Source organism: Branchiostoma floridae, chromosome 10, assembly GCF_000003815.2.
Source record: "Branchiostoma floridae strain S238N-H82 chromosome 10, Bfl_VNyyK, whole genome shotgun sequence".
Lineage (NCBI taxonomy): Eukaryota > Metazoa > Chordata > Leptocardii > Amphioxiformes > Branchiostomatidae > Branchiostoma > Branchiostoma floridae.
In genome coordinates, this window is record NC_049988.1 from 12626118 (window position 1) to 12631847 (window position 5730).

Below are 5730 nucleotides of genomic sequence, written 5' to 3' on the forward strand. Positions count from 1 at the left end.
AATGACCAGGTAAATTTGCTAAGGGCACAACCCGCCGTGCGTGCAATTTGTGCGTAAGTTTTTTGGAAGGCCACGTCCACCGAGTATTTTTGAAAACGTTCAGGCTGTAAAGCGCAGGCGCGTCGCCCGTACTGGCACGTACGGGGGCGAATCTGCAGCCAGAGTTTTGCCTGCACGTAAAGTTCTACGGCGTGTCTGCGTGCTCCAAAATCCGCCGGATTCTCTACGAGTTCGTACTGAGGCGGCACTTACTACTTAGGGATCCGAAAATATTGCCCACGTTTTGGCACGTAGACAGCACTTATTTGCACTTACGGCGGGTTGTGCCCTTATCTTAAGAATCACGTTATGCCTATATACAGGTGCTTGAATTAAGAGGTACGCACGGTGCTTCTGTAATTTCTGTTACGGCATATGGTAAGAAGATTCATAGTCATCTTTTTCCTCACACTGAATTGCTTGTGTTTCAAAATGAAATCGGCATTTTCTCTGCTAATTTTGTACTTCGTTACTTATCATTCAATGTATAATTTTCAAATCCTCTCAACACTATTTGATATTTTCCGATTGCTATAATTTTTTTCTAATTCTTTACTATTTGTTAACTTTGATATGGAGAAAACTAGTACAAGCCTATAGATTTTTCTCCAAGCACGTGTTTTTGAAATCTGCGAGAAAATAATTAAAAGTTGCTCAAGACTCGGATGTTCTCTGGGAAGGCAGAGTGTAATTTACTTCAATGGTTACTATCATTTTAGGACAACTGTCCACAGAACCCAAACCCTGACCAGGCCAACAGTAACGACACCCCTCCTGGAAACGCTTGTGATAATGAAACATCGTTGAAAGACGTCATCGGTAAGCTCATTTCTTAAAAATTTTCATCGTAAATAAAATATTCCTACATCCCAAAAAAACCCCGTAAAATCAACATTTTTTAAAGATCTTACTAACCGCAACACTCTTTGCACTTATTTCATGATGCACATTTTCCAACTATCTTTGAAAGTGCGTTCTAAAATTAAAATTCTGCATTATATTTCTTCATTTACATATTGCTTGACGAGGATTGTTAAAACTTTGTCAATGCTGTATATATTCGTTTACATAGATACGTTACCACTACGTTAGTGGCCTCAAACCACACGACATATATTCTTGTCAGAAGATGTCATTGTACTCTTAAATGATTACGTTACTTTGTACCTAGCGAGCGCATGCGTAAACATCAAGGTGTACAAACAAAATATTGATGAAGCAAGGATCAATATTGGTTATCAATCCGAGAAAGTCAGTCCAAAGAAGTGATTATTAATAATTTTCCCTTGCTTGTGGACGTTATTTGGACTTAATGATTCATTTTTTCTCCCTTTATTACAACAGCTACAATCTGTGAGAACCAGCCTGACGGTACCTACCGTCCACATCCGTCCGACTGCTCCAAGTACGTCCGATGTTTCCATGCGGGGAATGACGCCGTGTACAACTGTGCTCCCGGTACCCACTGGAGTCAGGAACTACTGACCTGTGTTAGGTCTGATCTGGCCACTTGCAGCTAGATTAGAAGGTCGGTACAGCCGAGAGAAGAATGAATATTGAGAGATAAATACTATGCAGGCCTAATTTGCATAATTAATGATGAATTGCTATCATCCCATTTTGGTAAATGACAGGATTTCCTTACTTGTGGCGTTTGGAAGTTATGTAAAGGTGAACATCATTAAACGACAATTATGCAAATGAGGACCTCATTTGCATGAATTATGAGAAATGCATTGAATTCCTTCCTTCTTAGCATAGATTGGTTCGAATCCCGGGAGTCAGGATATTGTTTCTGTTTGTTTCTACTCCTCTCTTACAGTACGTCTGTTATTTGGATGGAGATGAATAACTAATATATAATTTATGCAAAAAGGAACGCATTTGTATGTTTAATGGCAAAGATAACTAATAAACCAGTTGTAAAGGTTAAAATCATTTGGCAAAGATATAGGGTCGTGAAATTGTAGTTTTAAATAGTCTTACCCTCTGCTGTGTTACCCAACTAGCAATCCCTTTTACGGTCGCTAGGGGGCATTAAAACGTCACTCAACAGCCAAAAGTGATTGACAGCGGCACTCAGCTCATCAGCATTGGTCATTCTGCCTAGATTCCTACATCTCATAAGCTTTTGTATGCACTATCAAATGTAATGTTTGCAATGTATTGATTGTTGTATTTCTGGTTTATTACAGAGGCACCAATACAACGAACTCAAATGGACACGAGAGAAATTGCTGATCTCAACTTAGCTCATTTTTTTCAGCACTAGTTCCTTAAACGCAACGCTACAAAGGCAACCACAAGAAAGTGCAACTGCTCGCTTTTTTATTCTTTTAACATTTATTTAGCCTTGAGTAACGGTACATAATCCCTTTGGCCTAAGCCGGCTTTCAATGATTCTAGGTTTGATCGGTTCCATTGCACTTTTACACTTCAAATACTTGTAGGAACTTTACTTAACTCCTAATTCTCAATGCAACAAAGGCAACCATAAGAAACTGCTCTCCTGCTTCTTTACCATTGAAATGCTATTAAAGAGCTGAATCTCAAACTGTCCTTTTCGTGTCATATTTTATTCATGATTTATTAAGTATCCAGCATGAAACAATCGATTAAATTTTGAAAGTCAGTATTAAAGTGCATTAAGGCAACTTAAACGAGTTTAAGTTCATAGGTCGATAGATCGATAGATTCAAAATATAGATACATAACGTTAGATATTAGATAGATAGATAGACCGATATAGATAAGTAGATAGACATGGACATCAATGTCACTCAATAACAAGTACAGCTACTGTATTCCGGCTTAGACAAAGAGCATTTTCCTTAGCTTGGTGTTATAACTTATAAGCAGTCAGATGTCCTTGCGAATTCCGTGAAAAGTTAAAAAATATATTCTTTCAATTCACCTTTGGTGTGTTGGCCATCGCTATTTGAAAATTATCATAACTGGGTTTGAAACATCTAGTATCTGTATAGTACATAAAAGAGGAGAAGCCATGCATGAGCAGGTACATGCTCTATTCTTGATTGAAAATGGTGTTTATACAATATAGCAAAATAGATTATGCAAAACGTAATGATTACCATCTGTGACTGACAGATACTATATATTTCCTACTTCGTAATTTTTCAAACTATTCAAAAGCAAATGCAACAAAACACAGATACATACTTGTTTGTAATAAACAACTACGGTCAACTGTTTCGCTCATTACACCAACTTTGTGCATGTATTCAATATAAAAAATTCCTATGATTCAATATGCAGAAATTACAAGCAGATGCAGGATATTTCAATTTCCATGGCCTACCATGTAATGCTAAGAAAAAGTTCTTAAGAAGAGTTAAAGTGTGCTAAAATGGGTTATTCCTTCATCCATTTTAAAGTGGACTATTCTTAAATAGCCTCGGTGTAAAGATTACCAACTGGGCACCCAACCAAATATGGTAAACCACTAACATTGAGACAAATTATACGAACAACAATAAAAGCCATTTGACTCTTCAAGGCAAGAATGAGCTATTCCAAGAGGAGCCCATGTAAAACTGTCTTATTTTGACGTCATTGATGATGCTATTGACAACAGAAGTTGCAACAGAAATAGTATTCTGTCATCTACATTTGCTGTTACATTCTTATGTCATTCCTTACAGTTTTCTGCAAATAACCTTTTTCAATGGTTACAGCTAAATGAATCAAATTAGTGACGTCACAATGACGCCATTTTAAATTTCTCATATGTTAATGCATCATATGACACATCATACCCTAATCATTTGGTGGTCATATATTAACCCGTTTATGACTTACGGGATTTACAAAGGGAAGACTTCGGTATTTGAGCGCAGTTGCAGATGGCCACCTTCTAATAAAAATGATTAGATCCCTTTGGCAAAAAGTACCAGGAGTGATTTTTTCTTGGAATATGTTTGGTTTTGGAGGTGCATATTTCAGGTAAGGGTTTTCATTCTTTTTGTCTTGAAAAAAAAAAAACACAGCTTTTTTGCAATGTTTGTACTTGCAGTAGGCTCTAGAATTTAGGTGTTTTGATTCTGTTTACAGGCAGTGAAGAGAGGTGAAAAGGTCACCACTTCAATTTTTATTGTTCCAATTACACTTAAGAAGCCAGACAACCATGCCAATGTGAGCTTTTCATGTTCTAAAACTCCTGTACGTGATTTTTTTACAACCTCTTTCTGCCATGATTTCCATTGTTTAAGTATTGGCAGCCAAATACCGAAATTCACCCCCAAAGGACGGGCTTCCAAAGCTAGACAACCAACCCAACCCCCTCCCGTGGCGTAGATTGAACAAAAAGCTCGATCTGAATAGGGTTAATTGGTGAACTTCTCTTGCCTGTTCTATTTTATTTTGTCGAAGGAGCTTGACATATGAACCGTTTGATTTTCTGACATTCAGTATCGTCCCACATAGGATCACTTTTATCACCTGCCCTGTACTGCACACAGTTCCTTACTTTGAAGAACCACCCTAAACCACCTGGCTCACCTGGGCGCCAAGCCTAACGGTACATGAAATGAAATACAAAACAATATGTGTCACGTAATATCAATTGAAATTCTATACTAATTATAGGCACCCTGTTAGTTGCATATACAACGCAAAAAATCATTCAAATAAGAGTATACGCTTTATAGATTTTTCGTGAAAAGCACGAATAGTATATAAAACGTCTGGCTTTAAAATATCTAGTTACTTTTCTAAATTCGTGTTCTGTAATACATATCGGTGTAGCATTATGCTCATTTTCAGCACAAAAAGTAATCCATCTACAAATTTACAGAAGTTCGCCAGTTAAACACTGTAAATGGATAAATTCCAAAAGCATTTAATCTGCTAACTCAAATTAAGGAAATTCACAACATGTGTTACAAATAATCTGACCTAGATATGGAATGTTTTGTATTGTTATTTTTTACCCATATTCGTAATGGAGAGCAGTCCATGATAATATCTAAGTTGCCCAAGTACGACAAAGGATATGCACTTTATTGAGCTTCTTCTGCATATATCGTATTACAGATATGTAGACATACGACATACATACAGGCTACGTCGAACCTGTGTGAATGTATGCCAATCTCTTATTTACATTCGAGGTGTCTTTAATAAATTAGGAATATAAATATTGAACTAGTTAAACTGTAACTTTCAACACGAAATTATCGACTGAACAGCTCCAGTCTTTATCAAGGATTAAACCATCCACTGCTATCGTGACGCCACGTTATACAAATAGAACACGTGACTCAGTAAGCAGTGAATCATAGGTTGCAGGAAGTCTATCACCGTCTTCACCGAAAATTTGAGTGAGGCCAATTTTTGTGTTGGAAATTACAGTTTAGCTAGCTCAATAATGACATCTACCAACACAGATGAGCTTTCAAGTTGAAATTGAGAATATAATCATACCTGATAGTTCCTCAAACCAGACCCGTCCTCCCATTTCCATCGTACTCCCTGATGCAGTCTCTTCAAGCCTATCCAGTGGTCTCGACTGTCCCCGACCGTGCTGACCAGGTTTCTCAGAGCGACGTCCAAGTCTTAGGCATGGCTAGGCTGGCTCCATCTTGCATGCAGGCTTTCTTGGCGTCAGCGTAAGACATTTCCTTCAAGGAGAGCCGAATGCAGGTCCCGAGGACTAGTTTATAGCTGTCTTTG

General features: G+C 37.7%; 1 long non-coding RNA gene across 1 annotated transcript; it reads left to right on the forward strand.

Annotated features, from left to right (window-relative positions):
* Nucleotides 1-758: 758 nt before the first annotated feature.
* Nucleotides 759-2365, forward strand: LOC118423816. Its single transcript, XR_004832122.1, has 3 exons — nucleotides 759-858; nucleotides 1384-1567; nucleotides 2235-2365. It is a non-coding gene; the product is annotated as an uncharacterized LOC118423816 (long non-coding RNA).
* Nucleotides 2366-5730: the final 3365 nt, after the last annotated feature.